Consider the following 23,622-nt stretch of genomic DNA (forward strand, 5'->3'; position numbering starts at 1 on the left):
GTAGAGGACCTAAAGAGAATTTTAGAAAAAAATATAGATGATAGCTCTTGGGAAACTGCTGAATAAGAATAGAAAGGAATTAATATACCACTTAGTTAATATTGCATTTTTAGAAAAGACATTGATTGGTTCACAAATATTTCACAAAATGTAGAAAAGCAGCAATACTAAATACATCACTGAATGATTACAATGCAATAGAAACTATATTAAAGAAGGAGTTGGAGCAAAGAAGAAAAATATGAGAAAAACATTTAAAAGTGACTGGATATAACAATTATAAAGAACTGGAGGATCACATCAAATTATAGGAATAATGGAAAATTTTATAGGGGCAGCTGGGTGGCTCAGTAGATTGAGAGTCAGACCTAGAGACAGGAGGTCCTGGGTTCAAATTTGGCCTCAGATACTTCCTAGCTGTGTGACCCTGGGCAAGTCATTTGACCCCCATTGCCTACTCCTTACCACTCTTCTGCCTTGGAACCCAATGCACAGAATTGATCCTAAGACAGAAGGTAAGGATTAAAAAAAAAAAAGAAAATTTTATGAAAGAAAATAAAAATAAATAGAAAACAAAAAGCAAAACTAATGGAGAGCAGATAAAGAAGTTCTGAGAAGTAAACTTGTAGCTCCAAATACAATATCAATAAAAGAGAGAGCATATGAATTCGGCACAAAACTAAAAACATCAAGAAAATAATAAATTAGAACCTTCCAACTAAGCAACAAAGCATATAATAACTTACCATATTCAGTAAGTATGTTATTGAATCAGGTCTTTGATTCTGACGTTCTGGGGGTAATGTTCTTACCACTCTACCATGAGTCTTTCAGGATCTGTATTACAAACAGTCTTCACCTCAATGAACCTGGTTCTTCCCTTTCTGATTTACTTTTCTTCAGAAGTTACAGAATTCTGGCTCCACATTTGTTTCCCTCCCTCGAGGATAGGACTTCTTTTTCCCTCATCCTCCAAATTATATCCATTATTCCTGTCATCCAAAGCACTTCTTCAAGGCACAAATGTTTCATTACTCATGGTTCCTTCACTCATGTTTTTATAGTTACTTTGTCACCCTTGTTCCATCTTACCCCTCATTTTCTGTCTCAAGACTCCTTTGAGACTACCCAGGGAAACTCCTATTCTTTTATGGACACAATTCCCTTCAACCTAGGCTTTGATAATCCCTCCATCTCCCACATCTTCCTGTCCTTTATACAAACAAATCTTTTCATAATAATAATAATAATAAACCATATATTAAATAAACCTTTTTTTTGGCCCTGAACTGAAATCTAACTGGCCTGGCTGTTCCCTAAACTTAATATGTCATATCCCATCTCTGTGCATTTGATCAAGGCATTCTTCATTTCCTGGAATGAATTCTCTTTCCATCTCTACCTCTCAAGATCCATAGTTTCCATCAAGGCCTCTTTCCTGATATCCCCAATCATTAATGCTCTCTCTCTTCAAATTACCTCCTTATCCTTACACTTATCTGTGAATATGCTATATATGCTATATCGTCCCATATGCCTTGAAAACATCTTTGTATTTATAACATCTATTCCTATCTTGAGCATAGTAGTTAAAAACTATTTTTTTGTAATCAATTTTGTTGCCCTCTCCATCACTCTTGGTCCTATGATCTACTCATCATTTATGGATAATATATGGTTTGTTACAGTGGAAAGAATATTAGTTCTGGAGCCAGAAAACATAGATTTCCATCAGGCTACTATTCCTTTTTTTTTTTTAATCCTTGCCTTCCATATTAGAATCAATGCTGTATATTGATTCTAAAGCAGAAGAGTGATAAAGCTAGGCAATGGGGGTTAAATGTTTTAACCTGGGTCACAAAGCTAAGAAATATTGGAGGCCAAATTTTAATTCAGGACCTCCTGTCTCTAGGCCTTGTTTTCAATCCACCAAGCCACTTAGCTGCCCCACTATTCTTTAGTATATTTTTAATATATAAACTATTCTTTAGTACTTATTTGAATGAGGGCAAATTACTTAAACTGCCTATCAATTTCTTCAATTATATATTGAAGGAAATTGCTACGGTCTTATCAAACTCCACATCCAGGAGCTATGTAAATAAGTGCAAGCCCACAAAACAAAGATGTCAGAGAAATTAGAATCAACTCCTTTAGGAGCTGGAAGAGCCTTTAGACATTATTTCATCCAACTCTTTGATTTTAAAGATGAAGAAATAAAGGGCTCTCCAAGGTAGATTCCAAAAGAAATCTAACAAAAGTTAAGGAAACATTTTTATAAATTGGAAAATATTCACCATCAGAGGCACTGATATTATGTACCTTCAGGCAGCTAACTTTTATAGCTATTAAGTGGCCACTGTGATGTTAAGTATAGAGGGCTGGAGAGAAATACTGCTAGCTGGGACAATTTTGCCAGTTTAGATTTTTTTTTTTTAGCTTCTCTGCAAGGCTGATTGATGCTTACTCTGATTGCAGACAGTCCAGTGTACTATATTAGCTCATTTAACATATCCCTCATAGGAGATGGAATACGTATGTGTGCAATAATGTACATAATTGTGACTGTTTGTGCAAAGAGAAAGAGCCTGAGAGCACATCAACTGTACCCAGATTCTGCAGAAATAACGCCTAGAGAAGTGACTTCATTCCCCTCTTGGCACTACTTTAGATGGATTAACTTGAAGCCCAATAGAGAAGCCTTCTTCTTTTTTGCCTGTAATAGTCCATGAACAGCTACACAGAGGGCTACAAATGCCCAAGCCAGAGGGGAGAACTCTGCCTCATTAACACTTCAATTGGTCACTCCACAGAAATGTGGTGGGAAGCTGTGAACAACTCAATGGGCACCTCCTTGACCCTGTGAAGTAGCAGTCCCTCCTGCCTTAGTAGGTGAGGTTTGGGATCAGAGCCCCTACAGGATCTGCCCTTGATCACCAAAACAAAGCAGAGATTTGCAAGTATGACACTGTGGATTGAATAGAATGATGATGGCCAATTAAAGATAAAAGCTGACAAGACAATGGTTTCTCAAGTCATTCTTCCTGCCAAGGGGACAATCTAACTGAAGGATTGATGCACAGCATTTTCAACTGATTTCAATTAGATTTAACTAAAATGTATCAAGCACCTATCAGGGACTAAAAACTGTCCCAGTCTCTAGGCTTATAAAAGTGACATCATTGAATATTACTATTCTGCCCTTGCTGGTTGGAAACATCCTTGCTTAGGTCCAAAAATTGAGGATAATAACAATTAAAGAATCATTGTTGATAGCAACAATCAAAACTGACATTGACATGCTGCTTTGGAGTTTTGCAATACGATTTATATACATTATCCCATTTCATCCTCCCAACAAAGTCCTATTGAGTGGGTGTTAATATTGTCATTTTATAAATGAATAAGATTAAGGGATTTTAGAGTTTCAGTGACTTCCCCAGGGTCACACAGTTATAAAGTATCTGAGGAAAGATACAAATCCAGATCTTTCTGATTCTGAGTCCTTAGTTTCTATTTATTACTTTATACTTTTGTATGTGTACCTGCTACCCAAGTGCACCATTCAATGTCTAGGGGACCTATGAAAGAGAAGGCATCTTATTTAGTGATTTACTTTCTGGTAAAATGGCAAAAGAGAGGCTCACAGAAGGGACCTTAGAGGCTGATACCAGAATCTATCACCCAACCCCAAAATGATTAAGAATCTCTCCTGCAACTTACCTTTTAAAGGATCATCCAGCCTTTGCCAAAACTTCATTGAATAGGAACCAAATCTCTACCTCGTGAGGCAGTTCATTCTGTTTTAGATGGCTCTTTCCTTCTATGAAGATGAAATCTGTCTCTATAAGTTCTAACCAGTGCATATAATTTTGCCATCTATGACCTAGCAGAACAAGCTTGATCCCTTTTCTAAGTGACAACCCTTCAAAATACTAAAAAGCTTTCAAATGCTGCCTTTTTTCTGGATTTTTTTTTCACTTGAGAGCATTCCATTTAATTAATATTGTTAAGCACTTTGTACACTCGTAAGGTCCTGGGGCTGTGGGGCTAGACAAAGATCAATAAAACAGAGGTCTCTGACTTTGAAGAAGCTCACAATTGAGTAAATGCGAGAGGCATATATAAATGGCCATAGAATAAATTGGAATGGCATGAGTACATGGGAGAGAAATAAACTAATTGCTGTAGTTCAGAGGAGGAACCAATAACTCCTATTTGAGGGGATTAGGAAGGACTTCATGGATAATATAGCATTTGAATTGGGTCTCAAGGTTGGGCATAGGGTTTGGAAAGACCTAAATGTGGTACTGGAAAGGGCAAATAACATATTATGTACCCCAAAAGGTCAGTTAGGATGTGGTACTAACAAAGACAGGTCACGGTCATGGGTTACCAGTTTTCAGAGAAAAAAAGTTTCAAGGAATAAATAATAAAAAAATAAAAAAGTTTCAAGGAATAAAGTTTCACTTTATTCCAAAATTCAACACTGAGATCTGCCAACACATGCCCTGGATTACAAAGAAGAGCAAGATTAGAGCAATCACATCCTACATTGTCCCGGTGACAATGTCCAGGGTAACATAAACCTGGAATAATCCATCCTGGTAACATGAATATGGTCACTGCATCCACGAGCAGAACCCCCTTACTTTGTATTAGGAAAGTCCTGGCACTGTGCAGTTGTTCCATAGGACCACAGACGGAAAGAACCTTACTGATCATTGAGTAACGCCACCTTATTCTAAATAATAATGAGAGAGAGAGTGCAAGTATCATTTGTAAAGCACTTAAACTATATTATCTCATTTGAGCCACCCAAGAAGTAAGTGTTATTATCTCTATTGCTTTGGGGAGACGCACATGCATGCACACACATTCACATATACCATGCTGTCTCCCCCATTAGACTGTAAGTTTCTTGAAGGCAGGGACTGTCTTTTGTCTCTTTTTGTATCCCCAGTGCTAGCACAGTGCCTGGCACATAGAAGGCCCTTAATACATGATTTTTGATTGCTTGATAGAGGTTAAGCCACATGCTCAAGACCACACAAGGAGTGCTTGAGGCAGAATGTGAACTTGGGTCTTCCTCACTACAAATCCAGCATGGTACCTAAAGGGAACTGGGAGACCTTGCTGCATATCTAAGAAAGCAAAGGTCCAAAGGGTTTAATTGGTAATATCAGGGTTATTCTGCGCCTTTCCAGTTAAGGTCAAACATTTACAGCTCACAATACCTCTGGCCACCTACTTCATCACCCATTGGGACATTTTGTTAATGGTCAGTAAGCATGATGCAAGGAGCAGCAGCAAGGGCTTGATTTTAGAAGCCAGTAACAATTCATCAGTGGTATTGAGTTTCAGTTAAGGTCAAACATGCCCTTGATATTGCTCTGACCCAGTGTACTCCCTTATACACACAGTCTGCATGGGAGATCAGCCATGTGCTGAGGATCAGGTCTAGGGCAGCCAAATCCATAAACACACTGGAACAGTGGCTCAGTGGTGAGAGTACAGTGCAGAGCAGGATGTCCCTGTGGGTGACATCAGAGAGAATCTGAACCATCAGAAAGCAGCTGGAGTGGTTGCAACTCCCAACGTGTTCCCTTACTTATAGCAGGGAGATAAAGTGTTTTTGAGACATGTTGGTATGCAGGTTGATGAACCTGCATAAAAAATAGGCATTATTCCATCTGCCTTCAGGAACAATTTGGAATTTCAGTGTTTTCTTAGAAATACCTTTTCAACACCTGCTACCCATGGATACAAGGGGCAAAATAAAGTACACTTCTGGATAAAACAAATTCATGGGTTTGTTTTGCCTGACTATACTTATTACAAGATTGTGTTTTTGTTTTTTATGGGGATGAGAGGAATGGCTTAAGAAGGAAAGTTATTGACAATGTGGCCAAAAAAAAAAAGAATAGAAGGCCAATGAAGCACTTTTTAAAAAATGTATAGAAGAGAACAGAAGTTAAATTCAGAGGGAAACAAAAATAAACAGGACAACTCTGAAAGTAACATGTTGAATTTATTATATACTTAAAAAAAACAAACTGTACATAATAGGGGTCACAGTTTTACATACCCCTTTCTCTAGACCTAGCTTTCTATCCACTGAGTTACCTTGCTGCCCCTTCCACAGTTGATTATGGATATTTATTGATTGATTGGGAACAGTAACTGCTACCCAGTAGGCACTTAACAAATGCTTGTGGATTGATTATGGATGGCAACACATTTCATAGCCAATCTCTTAAGAAGGGACCAGTCCATGGTTGTAAAAATGTCCTGAAAGTTGGTCAGAAGCTAGATTGTACAATGGATAGAGCACTGGGCCTGTTCAAATTGTCTCAGACATTTACTAGCCATATAAACCTAAGCAGTCACTTAACTCCATCTACTTTGGTTTTCTCATCTATAAAATGGGGGTAATAATAATCCCTACTCCCATGGTGGTTGTGAATACAGAATGAGATGTTTCTAAAATGCTTTGCAAACCTTAAAAAAGTTGCTATATAAATGCTAGCTATTATTGAGTGGAGGCAAGAAGGAAGCAGGACAGCTGAATCAAAAGCAGAATAACTGACCTTGCCACTGACCTTTAGAGTGAGATCATTTCCTCCCCAAGGTCACCGGATCAGAGATCTAGAGTTGGAAGGACCCATAGAGATTATAATGTCTAATCTCATTTTGTGAATGAGGAATCTAGGCCTGAGAAAATTAAATGACTTGTCTAAGATCACACAAGTAGTAAGCATGAGAGGCACAAGATATTGAACATGAATTTGGTTGGACTAATGTTACATAGGAACTGAGATAAGTTTAAAGGTCCTCCTGCCCCCAGAGACTGAGAAAGAGGGACAAGGGGAAATGCCTGTATTTCGTTTCGCTATATCTTTGAATTCAAAGCTTAAAAAAAAATTCATTAATTGAAGGTTGGGCTATATAAGGTAGATAAGACTTGAGGCGGACTTTAAAGGGTTAAGAAAATGTTGGCTACTAAGTATACGATCTCTAACATTGTAAGGGACATTTTTGTTGCATCCTATTAAGTCAGGTTTTAAAGAGATTTGTCTAAACATCAATAAGATTGCTGGAGTTTTCCTATTTGTACCAAGATCCTGCCTGTCAAATAGGTTTTCCTCTTAGGGATAATAGAGGTCAGCTAAGGTACTTTCCCCAGCACCAATATGGCCCTCATTTTCACATTCCAACTTGCTTTGAATTAAATTTATTTGAATAGGACCAGATTTTGCCATTTTTTAAACGGACTTTCAGACCTTGATGATTTTTCAATCAGGCAAGAAGAATCATATTTTTGTCACCTAACTGTTTAGAAAATATCTCATATTTTCAAATTGAGGACTCATTAAACTCTCAAAGTTTCCTTTCCCTAGTATGTGACTGACTACATTGAGGAATATGAATATAAGTGGAGACAAATTCATGATTTTGAAAGAGAACTAGAGCACAGTTCACTAAATTCCTTTGAGCGCCTGCCTCTGTTTTAGCTTTGTTAAAATAGGGGTGAACTGGCCTAAGAAGCAGATCTGGAGACAGTTACAGGATGCTCAGTAGACACTGCATCATGAGGTACAAACTGATACAAAGATGCTAAAATAATCCCTACCCTCAGGGAGTTTAGTATTGGGTTAAGCAGATAAGCCATACACAGATAACTAAGATTATCATGGGAGAAAATAGTGCCAAATGAATGGTATGTACAAAAAGAGACAAATTTAGAGGAGCAAGAAGAAATGAGTAAAGCCTGAAACCCTTTCCTCCTTACCGCCAACTTCATCAGCCTCTTGAAGCTCTTCCTTCTAATCAGGACTCCTTCCCACTTGTTGACAGTGACCTCAGGAATTCTCTGATGTCATTTGGGGCCCCCCCTCCCTGACCCACTCAGCAGCCACTTCTATCTCCTGCCCCACTGAGAAGGAATTATCTTGCCCTTCTCCAATCACCCCCTCTCCCCCAGCAGTTGAAAACCCCACAAGACAGATGGAGATCAAATGCAGGACCCCTACTCAGCAGCACAAAGTCCTACAAAGAACTAAGCAAACTGGGCTCTAATCTCATCCTCATCCTCAACCCCTTGCCTCTAGTGGCCATTTGGCAAACCACTCATCTGCATCCCTGTGTTTGTACCCCCCCCCTCCGCCCCCCTCCTCCCCCCCTCCCCGGAGCTCTTCAGAGCTCATGACCCTATTAGAGAATTCTCCTTCCCCCAGTTACTCACACTGAGGGCATCACCACCAGTGCCCAATTTTAGACCCCCCCCCTTGACTTTTGTCTGGTTCCCAGCCTTTCCCAGCCCTCTATAATTCTAATACTTTCCCTTTGAGATTACCTTCAAGAAATTGTATATAATCTTGCTTGTATTTGGTTTTTGGGGTGTTTTTATGAGCATATTCAGGCAGGGACAATTTTTGCTTTTCTTTGTAAACCCAAAGCTTAGCACAGAACCTAGTGCCTAGTCAATGCTAATAAAAGGTTGGTGACTGAGTGACTGACTACATCTGGCTACCATTTCACTTTTCTGTAAGACACAGTTGTTGCACTGGAAGTAGGATTTGGAAGGATGAAAAGAAAGAGAAGGAAATAATAGGTAGAGGGAATAGTATGAAACAGGGCATGAAGGATAGAAAATACAAGACATTTGGATGGTGTAAATACAATAGCTTGACTGGCACATAGTGATCAGATGAAGGGAGGCTGAGTATGGTATAACATGTAAACTGCTTGACTTGGAATCAGTTCCTGTCTCAGACACTTACTCAGTGACCCTGGGCAAGTCCCTTAAACTCCATGAGCATCAGGTTCCTTCCTCATCTGCAAAATGAGGGGGAGATGGACTAACCGACCTCAGGTCCCTTCTATCTCTGAATTTGTTTTTCCAACAACAATAGGAAATAAAGTCAGAAAGGTGATTTGAGACTAGATTGTAGGGAGCCTAGAATGTCAAACTGAAGAGGTTTAAATATATCCTTTAGACAACAGCAATCTATTAAAACTTTTGGTCAAAGTAGAGAGCATTATGAAGGTAGTGTTTTCAACTGATAATGAAGATATTTCTATGGGAAAACTGGCAGGGCTAAGTGAATAGGGGATAAATGAGAGGGTTTTAGAATATGTGACAGAGAGTATAGAAAAATAAAAAGGTTTCAGGTACAGACTGATGGGGGACTGTGGATCTATTGTCCAAGGATCAACCTTGTTAAATTGGGAGAGATTCCTCAGTAGGCTGGTTAAGGGTACTTAATTATTAGACCACCACAATATTCAGGGATTTTCTACTAAGTTGTAGAAATGTTGCTATAATGAACCACAATGAATTTTCAAGTTCTTTAAAGACCTAGGTATCAAGGTTTGCTTAAACTGGTGGTTGAAACAGTGGTAACTGCACTATATGTATTTACATATAAAAACGACACTATAATTATATATATAGTCTCCTGTATCCTTTCTTATTTATTGTTGATCTTGACCTTTGATATAAATAGTCAGTGGTCTGACTGCAGATAGATGATTCCATGTCAATGAAAGAGATGTTAAGTTCCTGATCAATTTGATTAGTTCCCATAATGAACCTGATGAGATTACAGAGTCTTTATGGTCTTTATTTGGAAGAATAAGAAGAGCATCACCTCAGGTAGTATGGGCATACTCATTGGCATATTACCAAGAATCAAGAAACTCCAGGACTTAGAGGGACAGATATGTCAGGGGAACTGTCCCCTCTCTATGGTCTATAAAAATTACTTGGGAACCACCCCCTTCTTAGAACCCAGAAGAACAGACTTGCATTTTTGGCAGAGAAAGTGGGGAGAGAAACTGAGCTTCTGTAATAATTACTTTCCAAAATGGTTGGACCAATCACATTTCTACCAGCATCAAATTCTAGCATTTAAATTTTATAACATTTACCATATTTTCCAATTTTGATAGTCATGAGATGATATGTAAGAGTTGTTTTGTGTGCATTTCTCTGATAATTAATAGTTTTCTCCTTTTTCCAAAAAACTGTTTCAACAATTTTTATGATGGTCATAGATGGTTATATTCCTTCTTTTAAAAATCTTTTGTTCATCTCCCTTGATCATGAGTTAATTGAGCAATGACTCAATCTTATTGATAAGTGTCAAACTTTTATCACAGTAGCTTAAAATAAGATTTTTCCCATTAATATATTTAATTCTAATTCTAGTAACATTGATTTTGTTTGTGGAAAAGATCTTTGAGTTGTCTGCTAGCAAAATTATATAATTTTATCTTTTAAAATCTTTTCTGTACTATGTCTTATTACCAGTTCTTCCCCTACAAGAACAACACATACGGCAATTGTTTCTCCTCCAAAGTTTTTGTGATAGAAATAAAAAAAATATTTAGCTTATTAATCAGTTTTTAATTTATCATGACATAGAGTATAAATTGATAGTCTAAGCCCAATATATGTTTAACTGCTTTCTTAGATTAACTAGAAGTTCTTATTGAAAAATTAATACCTTCCCCAAGAATTTGTGACACTTAAATTTTGATATATAATATTTTAATATAAATTATGTAATATTTGTCAATAATAAAGTGTAATTTGATTATATGAAGAACAAGAGGTGGGAAGTAATAGTGAGAAGTCACTGGTTGACTTATCCTTGTATTCAAGGTGAACCAGCTTATGTGCTATGTAGCAGGTCAGATTATAACAATCATCCATTTACTCAGTAAAATTCAACATGTAACACAATCTTGGGTCAGCTGTGGGCTGTGTCATATGTTAGACATCCTTACTGTTTTAAATGCTGTTTTCTCAAATATTTTTTTATTTCTTAGTTCTTCTATTTGTAGGCCTTGCCCTTAAATTTTCAATGTATCAGGAGTATCATTGATACAAAAGGTGGAGGGTTTTTTGTTGTTGTTTGTTTGTCTTTACCTTCGAATTCTCTTTACTTCTCCAATTAAGAAAATCTGAACTACAGTTTGGTTACAAATTAGGTGATCAGATTAAGGTTTAGACTCCTCATTTAAAGTGCTACACTGCTTGGATTAGTCTACTAACTGGCTAGATCCCTAGATTTCATCACATACTTTTTGCAATTCTGATGACTTAGAAAGAATAAAATGGGGAAGGGGGGTGGAAATCTGTTTCCAAGAAAAAAGCAACTTGGAAATCTTGAAAAAGCTTTCTTAGGGGGCAGCTAGGTGGCTCAGTGAATTGAGAGCCAGATCCAGAGATGGGAGGTCCTGGGTTCAAATGTAGCCTCAGACACTTCCTAGCTGTGTGACCCTGGGCAAGTCATTTGATCCCCATTGCCTAGCATTTACCACTCTTCTGCCTTAGATCCAACACACAGTATTGAATCTAAGATGAATGGTAAGGGATTAAAAAAAAAAAGCTTTCTTATTACTAGTGCATGTTAATTTTGGTTTAACAAATACATATATTGAAATGATGATGGTTTTTTTAATCTAAAAAAATAAATTTCAATGCCTCCTGTTTGGACTTTCTGTTTCTAGTCTGATCTTTCGGGTAGAGTTCTGGATAGTCCTCCTCAATTAAAGCATCATTTCCCAAAATTTTAGGGCAATTTTCTTGTACAGCTTGCTGAAATATGATATTTGAGTTTTTGTTTCACTGTGTTTTTTTCTGAGAGGGCCAACGATATTCTTATTTCCTCAAAAAGCTCTCTTTAAGGTCACTTGCTTTTGGCCTGTAGAAGTCAAATAATTTTCCAAATGTACTATCATCTTTGCATTTTTCAGTTCTATATATACCATTTTTTCTTTTTCAGTGCCCTCTACTTCATCTAGGTTTCTTACCATCTCTTCTAAAAAATGGATTCTCATGTTTCTTTTTAAAATTATTTCTTAAAAACTTTAATTTCACTCCTATCTCCCTTAAATTATTTTGTTTCCCAATATCTCTGGTGCTTTTTATGGTAGTAATTTTGACGTCCGGGGGCTTAATTATTATGACAATAATATTACTTTTTGCTCCTTGCATTCTTTTAACCCATAGTGTTTATTGATTGTATGAGGGTCTCTTTTATGTTTATTCATTTCTTCATTCTCTGCAGGCTTTTTGGCCAGGTTTCTCTTGTGAAGATATCTCTCCATCTATCTCATTGTTCTTAATTTAGTTTATTGCACATTATTTTGAGGTGATAAGGAAGAGCCAGGTTTAGACCTGACTACTTATTTAGCCATCATACCAGAAGTCTGTCCAAATTGTTTTTATCTAATGGCCAGTGTCAGCTACTTGGGAGAATTCTTTATGCTTCTGATAACTGGCAAAAAAATCAAACTACCTATGAAAAAGCTAGGGTTTGTTAGCAAAATAATTGCCAATGGATGCTTAATAATACTATTACTATTAAATTTTGTTAACTGCTTGGTGGGATAGACAACTCAAAAAGCCTACAAGTCACAATGATTTATGGATGTTAATGTACAGTGGAATGTCTTCTGAATTCCTCTGGCTCATCAAAGAAGTACCTTTGAGGATTATTCTACAGACTTCCTGCAGTCCTCTTAATCCACTCTCCAGCAAGTTTATCTGCAAAAGGTCAGTGTTTATCTTCCCTCTGCTCAGCAGGTGCCTGATCTTGGTTCTCTGATCCTTGTTAATATTTGCTGTGCTAGAAAAACACATAGAGGCAAATCCTACACTGAGTAGCAATTAAAATACTTTACTACAGCCTGCAGATTATATATATGTGAGACCATGTCTTACCCAAACCTTTTCTTTATGCCATTTCCTGGGATTTGTAGCAAGTACATTTATACTCCCGTCCCATAGATTAGTAGCCAACCTTTCTTGATCATATATTCCTAAAGTAAGACAATTTTAATATATCTCCACTAAATCTATTTAGCTGTAATTTTATACTTGTACGACTGTACTAATACATACATTATAAAATATCAACATTTAAAAACAATATATAAAAATAGAAAGAGAAAAGATGAAATAAATAATACTTTTTATTTTATCTGTTAATAATATAAAACAAATCACAAAAGGCCACAAATTGCAAAAATATTTAAAGCAGCTTTTGTCGTAGTAGTGACAAGGAGATAGAACCTAAATAGCTGATCTAAGTAGTTAGAATATTCTTGAACCAATTACAGCATAAGGGTACAAAGGAATAATATTGGCCTGTGAGAAGTGATAAAAGGGATGCTTTTAGAGAAATCTATGAAGATTTTATGAACTAATGCAGAGTGAAATGAATATGCCAGGGAAAGTTGCTATCTTCATACTTATTACCAGAATTTGCAACTTTCCCTGGGATTCTAGGGTAGGGGTGATGACTCAGTGAATCTGAGAATGGGAAGCCTAGTTTCCTAAAAAGAGAGCAGCCTTCTCCAGTGATAAACTGAGACAAATCACAGTATCTGATTACAGACCAAGGACTAGTGCAGGTCACCAGTAGCTGTGACCTCCGCCAAGCAGTGCCTCTATATTCTATGCTCTGAATTAATGAGGAAACTTCACTCTCCCCCCTTTAGCAAAGAGAAAAAGAAAGGTTAAGGAGCTAGCCCATGGTGGCACTATTGAGCCAATATGATTACCTGGAAATGGTCTCCTGTATCCTAAGCTGCTTTCTCTTGATTGCTTTTTGCTATTTGAAATTGCTTAGAGAAGTTGGATTTTTAGCAGATCTCTCCCTTCCGAGGGCCTGTTTGGGGTTTAATTGCTCAAACTTTCACTGATTTAAGTGGCTGGTCTTCAAGAATAGGGAAGCACACAACTAATTGCTGTGATCTAATTATTCTTGAGCTTTTGATGAAAGAATGCTTTCATTCAATTCCCAATATATAGCATTTAAAGGGATTTTCACACAGGGGCATATCTTTTTGATATGATACCACTCCAATATGCCTCTTAGCTAATCTTTTTTGAATAAAATATTCGGTTGCCTTATTCTGGTTATGGTTTCTATTCCACCAAGTCTTATCAATGAGGCCATATTTGACTCTCTGAATTAAAATTGCTAATTCATTTTAATAACAAGCATTTTTATAATACTAAGGTTTGCTAAATTCTTTACAAATTTGTCTCATTTTATCCTCATGATAACTCCAAGAGGGAAGTGCTTTATTTTACAAATAAGAAAACTGAAGCAAACAGATGTTAAGTGACTTGCCTAAGGTCACAGAGCTATCAAGTGTCTGAGGCTGGATTCAATCTCCCAAGTCCACACTTCAATTCACTGTGCCCCCAGTTGCCTATTTTGTTTATTGTCCACATGTTCACCTTTGTACTTGCTGATGTCTGAGGTGCTGAGTGTTACTACTGCTTGTCTTTCTGGTACTGCTTTTGTGAATTGCTAGGCATTTCCGTGGCTATTCTTCTTTCTATGTTTTACCTTATGAATATTTGCCTTAGTCCTTAATATGTATCAAGACTATGCATTCCAAGAGATGACAGACTTCTTTTCTTTCATGAAAAGAACATGGGGCAAATGAAAAGATTAAGCCTAAGTCTGTTGTCAATCTTCTAGCACCCCACCCCTTTCCTATTAAAACCAGGGTCAGTTTAGTAGTATCTGTTAAATATTATTTGTCGCCCATCAATTCTATTCCCTACTCAGTCCCACCAGGATTGCACGTTAATTTATGTAAGATAAGAGAAGAGACACTCTACATCCAAGAAAGAACAGTCTCTGAAAGAGACTAGCTGAAGAGAGAGTGGAGGAGGTGCAAGAATTAAAAACTGAGACTTGGAGGAGAGAATCAGAAGCTTGACGATCTAACTGGCATCTCCACTTCCAGCTGGGAGCCAGAGGAGGGAAGTGAATTTCCTAGGCTAAGAAGCCTATTTTTTTGGAGATCTACTGTCCCTTCTGAACCCCTGGATACCTCCACTCAACTCTCAGTGACAGCAGTCTAAAGTCCTCAGTGGGGCTGTGGATTGGGACTTTTTGAAGGTTGCCATCCACAGATCCCTTCCAAGGAGTTCTCTTGCTATCTCTCTTTCCCTTACCATTCTCTGGACTCCTAAATTCAAGATTTAGTTAGCTGAGAGTGGGAACTAAAAGGCAGTTGGCAAGAAAGAGGAGTCAAGGAGTCAAGAAGCCTTGAACCCCCAGACTTTGGAGGGCCAACCTGCTGGAGGGGACAATTTGTAGAGTTTCTCTGTTTACCCACTTTCCTACCTGATATCCTTGCCACCCCTTCCCTGCTTGAACCCCAATAAATCACCTGAAATTTAAGATTTAGGTCTGGGCCAGTCTCTAAAATAGTTAAGGGGATTGAAGATTTGGGGAGGGCCACACCTCTCCCCAAAAGGGGATTGACTTCTAGATCCCAGTGATTCAAGATTGCCTGACCAAAGGAAATGACATCTTTCCTTGGCAGTTGAGTAGTCCTATGACCCTGAAAGGGACTGACAGTTAATGTTCCTGGGGGAAGCAGAGACATAAGAAATCATCTTGCCTCTCAAGGACAGATTGGGATCTCAGGAGCCCCCGGCTCCTCTGAGGGAGGCATCATGCTATCTCACTGAAGCATTCCCTCTCTAGTCTTCTGTCCTCCATATCCCAGAAAACATTCTCTGGGGAGGCATACTCCCCTTTCAAGGAGACAGGACTTGGCTTATTTCCCCCAGATGGAAGGGAGAAGAACAATCTCTCCACTCTCTCAACCCCATTCCCTCTTTCTCCTCATCTTTACCATCTTTCTCCAAATCCCTCCATTACATTTAGTCACTAAAACCTCAGGGTCATATTAAGAAAACTATTTAATTTAATTTAATTAAGGAAAGTATATAGTATTATTGAGAATATACAGAAACAGTAAACATCCCTATCATCCATAGCCCAGGCAAGTTACCACATCTTATTAAATACACCAAAGCTGGCAAGGAAAAATGATAGTCCAGTCCTGCCCAGCCCTGCAGCCTGGTCCTGGCCACCACAAGGTCAATCCAAAGAGAATAGAAATGTTTGGATAGTCACTTGCCTTTCCCCACAGTAACTGAATTTTCAGTATTAGTCATTGAAAGCTGCTGATTGGGAATTTTGACTTGATCTGTTCTCCCATAGAGACATGGTCCATCCATGGGCAAGGAATCTACAAATGAGGCATCCTAGAAACAATGAAACTTCCCAGTAGTTCAGCAATACAACTACATTAGTCATCTAATGTTCATCTTCAATAGGAGGAAAATAGAAATCTTAAAGTCTTGGAAGAATATCTGTTGTTCATCCTTGGTTTCAAAGAGGACCAATGACATCATGGAGTGGAGTCTCATCTGTGAATTGGATTTGAGTTAGAGTTGTACAAACTCTTCAGCTTACTTTCTTTTCCAAAGTCATCAAAGGATGGTGGCAAGACAAAAGTCAGGAAGACTGATAATGGCCCAAGATACAATGGATGACCTTGACTTCTTTGATGTTTGGCCAAGTTCTAGGAACTCCACCTACTTCAGCTGCCTTCTTGGCCATTGGAACAAATGCTACCTATATGTGGTATGCTGGTAAATATTTAACAACTGACTCTCCGAGGGGAAAGTGTAAGCACAACACATTTTTAACTTTAATTAGTATTGTTAACATTTTCTTCACCATTTTATTAAGTTTAATCAACAAAATAATAAGTCCTGATTTGTAGCATTTGCCAATTTCCAAGATATAAATGTTAGCACTGAAAATTTAAAGATCAATGTTCTTAAATCAGTATAAGCTGGCTTCAGCACATCCCTGTCTAAGACATATTATTTACACACACATTTTTTTCTCCTTTAGAGTCTCTTCCCATAGTGATGAACACAAGCATTTTATACCTGACTATCTGAGAATTCACTTTTAGAATTCACTTCTTCTAATAAATGTATTCTTTATTATTTTTTCTGAGAGATGTCTTCTAGAATAAGAGTACTCACTTACTCAGACACATATCTGCACCCAAAAATCTTCTGGGGACAGAGGGTCCTCATATAGGCAGTTTTCATTTCTCATTTTCAATTCAAAGTCATTCTATAAACACAAAGGCAAACAAACAAAAGCTTGTACATAAACAGAGCTTCAAAAGCATACCATTATTTACTTGGGAGAAAGTCTTGTACTTTTTTTCAAAGAATAACCTTTTCTGGAGGGGAAAAAAAGGCAATTATGAAGGGTCTAGAGAGAGAGAGGGCAAGATAGAGTTATATTATTTTAATAAAAAGTTCTAACTTAATAGAAAAGGCACTGACAACTATATCATGTAACAAACTCTGAGACTGAGCTACTGAGCTACTGAGCAATTGAACTTTGTGATCCTAACATAAGGTTATCACCTATTCATCTGGAGGTACCTGTCTGAATTGCAGTTCTAATGCCTTGGATGAATAAATAAATATTTTTGTGCTTTGCAAACTCAAACAATAAATAGCAATGAACTTATTATAGGCTCATCATGCTGCTCACATGGACACCCTGTGGTCCCATTCAAATAGGGCTTGTGCTAATTTGCAATATAAGTTGTTCACAATAGCCAAAATAGAAAGTAATAAAGTTCATTCTTTTTTTTAATAGTCTTCATCTTGTTATAAAAACCTTTCAGCATTTCTCTAGAAAGCTGAACTTCATATATTTACTTGAAAGCATTTATTTATAGATTATAAACTACTCATTAGGAGTCTGTATGATGGTGGTTTGGAGGTCGAGGCTATATGAAAGGTAAGTAGGTGCCAGTTGTTGTGTTGTCTTTCAGTCCCATCCAACTCTTTGTGACCCTTTTTGGGGTTTTATGCCAAAGACACTGGAGTGGTTTGCCATTTCCCTCTCCAATTCATTTACAGATGAGGAAACTGAGGCAAACAGGGTTAAGTGATTTGTCCAAGTTCATACAGCCAATTAGTATCTGAGGCCAGATTTGAATTCAAGAGTTCCTGACTTCAGGCCTGGCACTCTGTCCGGCCTAGCTGCCCATAGGAGATGTAGAAGAGGACTAATATGAAAAGGGAAGTTTTACCTTGTTTTGCCAATTGAAAATCAGTCAAAAACAGGGTAACACATGTCTGAATGGATAATACAAGTCAATAAACTCAATTTACAAAAATTTCATTTCCGCATAGCCCTTCAGTAAAACTGCAATGCCTACATAGTCCAGAATGAAATTGCACTTGGCCTCAGGAATGTAGAAACCTTATTGACGACTGCCTGTTATGATGAAGAACACTTAAGACATTGCTATTCTATTCACAGATGCTGAGCAATATTGCTATTCAACAGATGTGCCAAAAGCAACCTTATTATTATTCAGGAGATACTTTCTTATTTGAAGAAGTTGAGGAAATCAATATACTGTAGTGACTGATGTATTCCATGGCTCAAGGCTCAAGAGAGAATGAATTTCCTTCCCAAATCCAAAGATAAAAATCCAAATCCCTGGCTATCTTTATAAGAGTGAATTCATAAAAAATCCATATTTCTAGGACCTGCCTTTTCCTTGGGCAGCTGGAAAACTTAGGGTCACTTTCAGGAATTGGAGGAAGATCCAAAAGCTTGAAGATGAGCATTGGAACTTAAGGGGAGTCATCCGAAATAAGCAGAACCTCTTAAGATTTGCCGGTCCTTTGATACAAATTTTTTTTTCCCTTATCAGTGCTGCCTTTCAGAATATCACTGTTCAGAAATACATTTTATTCATGACTTTGAAATAACCTCCAAACAAGATCTGTAAACATAAGAGGAAAGTGGTACCACACATACACTCCCAAAGAAATGCCTACACCTGCTTTTCTATGTAAGTATAAGGGAATTCTCAGGGTATTACTTTGGCTTTTCCCTTCTTCATAACAAAATCAAAATTAACCAAATAGTTGCTATTATATAGAGATACCACTATCATGACAGGCATCCATCTTATTGCCACCTCAGCTTATTTAACATTCAACCCAACTCAAAATGTAACTTGTTGAATACCAACTAGGTACCCAGCACTGTACTAGAACCAGAGTGGGTATAAAAGAAGTGTGTCATGATCTTTGACCTAATGAACTTTCTGTAAGGGGAGGAAAAACACCAAACTTTTCATCAAACTTTCAACCGATTACCTGATTCAATATATGATGTCTCAAAAAGGAGTATCCCAGAAAATAAGTGACGCAGGAGAAAGCTGGAATGAGAGACAATAATGGGTGGGGGAAAGATTTCAATAGGGAGTAGAATTTGAATTGGACCCAGGGTCATACGTTTTAAGGCTGAAAGAGATTGGTCAATCAATTTTGTTAAATGCCAACTGTCCTAAGTCTTGAGGATTCAAAAGGAAAAAACGAAGTAGCCTTTGCCTTCACGAAGATATTTTGTATGTACACCCATACCCACATGGCCCACACCCACACAACAGACCCCCACACACATACACACACAAAATAAATATAAGACAATTTTACCAGGAGGAAAGTACTAACAGCTGGGACGTGTGTAGAGGCAGAAATCAGTAATTCTAAAACGTGGAGGGGGAAAAAGAAGTACATTCAAGTCATAGGGGATGTCAGTGCAAAGGAATAAAAAGAGGAGATGGACTAATATACATATTAACAACAATGAAACGCATAGTTTGATTGGAACATTGAATATGTGAAGGATAATGTGATAAGGCTGGAAATCTGGAAAAGCGGGGTAGGGTCAAGTTGAAAAGGTCTTTAAATGCTAAACTAAAGATTTTATATTTAATAACAGCAGTATGGGGTAGGTAAATAGGGTAGTCACTGGAGAGGTAGAGCAAGAAGAGTGGCATAGAACAGCCTATACTTTAGGAAAATCATTTTAGTAGGCATGTAGAGATGTATTGAAGAGAGGAGAGATCTGAGGTAGAGAGATCTATTAAGAAACTATTACAGGGACAGCTTAGGGGCTCAGTGGATTAAGAGCCAGATCTAGAGATGTGAGGTATTGAGTTCAAATCCAACCTCAGACACTTCTTAGCTGTGTGACCCTAGGCAAGTTACTTAACCCCCATTTCCTCCATTGCCACTCTTAGAACTGATACAAAAACAGGAGATAAGAGGGTTTTTTTAAAAAAAGTTTTTAAAAAGAGGTAAAGTATAAATGTGATGAAAGTCTAAATTAGTGTGTTATCTTTGTGAGTAGGATTAATTGAATGAATGCAAGGTATGTTGTGGGGATTGTAAGAGGAGTACTGTGTCGATTATACGTTGCCATAAGTCCCATGGTATGAGAAATTTCAGAGAGAAAAAGAATGCAAATCTTACAAGCTTGGTCATGGAGCTGAATAGCCAGTTGTTAAGTATGTTGTGAACTGGCTGTAACCACATATTTCTAAAGTAAACACGTGGGAAGCAGGACAAGGCCAAAAGCTTCCCAGGTTTTTCTAGTCCTAATTTAGGCAGTTGCTAGCCAGGACCTGTTGCTAAGATCTAAAACAGCTTAATTTAAGGAGAATCAAAAAGGTTTTTTACTCACCCGTTCTTGCAGCTGTATTTTTGAAGCCAAGTTGAAAAAAGAAAACAAAACTGACTGATAGAGCAAGTAATAAAGCAAAGAGGGAAAGGAAAGAGATTTCACAGAAACCTTTTGAGGGTTTTCTCACCAACCTCATGGTCAGCCATAAACTGTAATAATTAAAATAGTTGGTTGTCATAAACTGTAGTGATTAAAATAGTGGAAGACATAAATTGTAGTAGATAAAAGAGTGGATGAGTAAGTTGTGACCGCAGAAAATATGTTTTCAATACAGTGTCTTGTTTTAAAATCAATATATAAGGTGGTCACCAGGGAAATATTCCCAATTATGCACATACCCAAGTCAACTGGGTTTTTATAGAGATTTTAATTAATACAAATGAGGAATTAAGAAAGAGAGAGAGAGAGAGAGAAAGGAAATAATGAGAAAAGGGCTTATACCAGCCTAGGCCAGCCTAGGAAGAGAGGGATCAGTCAGTCTTTTATCACTCACCACAAGATCTGTCCAAGCAAGGATTCAGAGGGACAGAGTCTCCTCAGAGGGAGTTCCAGCCAGAGTCAGCCTCCCTCAGACTGTCTTCAAGAGACTGTTTTTGCTCTCAGATTTTCATCTCCTTATAAAGGGAATTTTCTCTTATGTCACCTCCTTATATCTACCAATCACAGTAGACATTTTTCAAAGGACAGACCATTCTTAGTTCACACCTAAGAAGACTAATCTTTTGAGTAATTCACACCTGAGTAGACTAGAATCTCTGAGTAAGTTCTCACCTCTTTGCTCCTTGTAAGTTCACAAGTTGCCTGACCTTTATAGGTACTTAGCACCCTTTTGTATTAGTCCTAAAAATAGGCACAGCTTAAGAACTTTTTGCCTTATTATAAGTATGGGTTTAAGTACTTTCATTGTTCAGCAAGGAGTTTACAACTTTATCTTCCCCTAAGGCATGCTTAAGTATGGTGAAGTAGAGTTCTCACATTCCTGATCAAGTACCTTTACTGCCCAAATGGGGAATGGTCCCAATGGGGAATGGTCTTAATCCAACCTTATGAAGTTGGGCCTGGGAATTCTTTTAAGGTTTACAATCCAACCTTATGAAGTAGGGTCTAAGAATTTTTAAGGTTCACAGGATAGATAGAAAAGATAAGATATGGCAATTGCTTGGATATGTGGGGTACCAGAGACTGGGAAGGTAACTAGAAGGATAGATCACGAGATCATAGAGTTAGAAGGGACCAGAAAGACCATCAATTCTGACCTCATTTTACAGATGAGGAAACTGAGGTCCAAAATAGTTAAGTGACTTGCCTAGTGTCACATAGCTAATAGGAGTCTGATGGAATACTTGACAGAAGTTTAGAAAATAAAATGTATTTGAACGGAGAAATAATGAGTTTTATTCTGTACAGGTTGAGTTTGACTAGCCTATAACATATCCACTTAGCAGAACCAGAACTTGGGACAGAGACTAGAGTTGGATATGTAGATCTGCATAGAAGTGATGACAAAAACCAGAGAAACTTATGAGGTCACCAAGAGAAAAGAAGGTCCAAGACAGAGCCTTGGGATATATCCAGTTGGTGGAAGGGCTATGGATGATGATCCAGCAAAGAATGCTGATACTGATAAGTAGTAGTCAGAAAGGTAGAAAGAGAACCCAGAAATTTCAGTGTCACAAAAGCTCACAGAAAAGGCAGTATCCTCTCTTCTTGCTCTGCTCCTATCTCTCTAGCCTTGCTCACCTTTGCTCCAGTAGCCTGCTCACCCTAAGGAAGCTTCTGTCCCTGAAGACTCTTCCTCCAGTTAGTGAGTTCTTGCCAGGAAATACCCTCTTAGGAAGTGTGACTCCCTTCAAGTGTGTCTTCACTCCAAGTTCGAGAGTCTGTCTCTATGTGTTTCTGTTTCCACTTTTAAAGACCTCTTTCTCTTATGTCACTTCCCCTACATTTTTACGTCTACCAATCACAGCCCACACTCCACTCCGGGACTGTCTACTCTTTCACACATGGGTCACAGATGTCCCACTCAATGTATGAAATGGGTGTTCACACCTTTTTGTGGTTAAAATCCAAAATGGGTAGATCTCCATACTCAACTTTAAGTACTATGCTTTACACTTTGGGGATTAAAATCTAAAAATAGACAGGGAGTTTACAACTTAATCTTCACAATCAAGGAAAAGCTAAGTACCTTCATTGTTACAATCAGGGGAGAGCCAAATCCAATCTTTACATGACCCAAAAACTAACTCCTGGAATAATGATGTTAAGGGCAGACTTTTGACATTCTTGAATTAAGAAACCAAATAAGAGAAAGAAGGGAATACAGCATCTTTTAAACCTCCCCAAAAGATCTTATTTATAGAAAAATTTCCCTGACACCAAGTCTATGGCATGCAAATCTCTTCCTCTCAATTAGCCTATTGTGACTCCTTTCTTTGTTGTTTTATTAGTGTAGGATTTTACAAACTTGGCATTTAATCTATAACCTGACTTAGTTTACTTATAAAGTTTCTTTAACTTTGTTCAATTTTTATGACATTGAAGGAAGCATGGGATTATTTTATTTTTATGGCCCAAGAGGAAAGTATAAGATTGCATTATATAAAAGAATTATTTCTGTCACTCTGATGTAACTTTGTCTATAAGAGGCCTTAATAGAATCCTAATCATTACTCAGATTTATTATTTGGTTTTAATCTGGCTTTTAACATAGTAAAATTTAGGTTTTTACCTTTATAAATTTCTGTATTGTTGTAGATCAATTTCAGCAACAGTTACCTTCCAAATTGACTCCAAAAAAGATATATTTCTCCCATAATATTGGAAAGATGTCTTACTTATTACCAAGTGAGATAAGAAATCAAGTCCACAAAGAAAAACTTGGCAGCTATGTAGTACAGTAGAGCACGGACCTGGTATCAGGAAGATCTGTTTTCAAATTTAGCTATAGGCATTACTAGCTATGGAATTCTGGGCAAATCACTCAACTTCTGTTTGTCTTAGTCTCCTCAACTGCAAAAATAGGACTAATAGCTTCTACATCAGAGGGTTGTTGCAAGGATCATATGAAATAAAATCTGTAACATTCTTAGTGCAGTGACTAGCACACTATAGGTGCTATATAAATGGTCATTTGCTTCCCATATAAATTTACACATATACCCCCATCTTGCCTTTAAACACGAATAAGTCTATAAGGTTG

Source organism: Monodelphis domestica, chromosome 1 (assembly GCF_027887165.1).
Source record: "Monodelphis domestica isolate mMonDom1 chromosome 1, mMonDom1.pri, whole genome shotgun sequence".
Taxonomy (NCBI): domain Eukaryota; kingdom Metazoa; phylum Chordata; class Mammalia; order Didelphimorphia; family Didelphidae; genus Monodelphis; species Monodelphis domestica.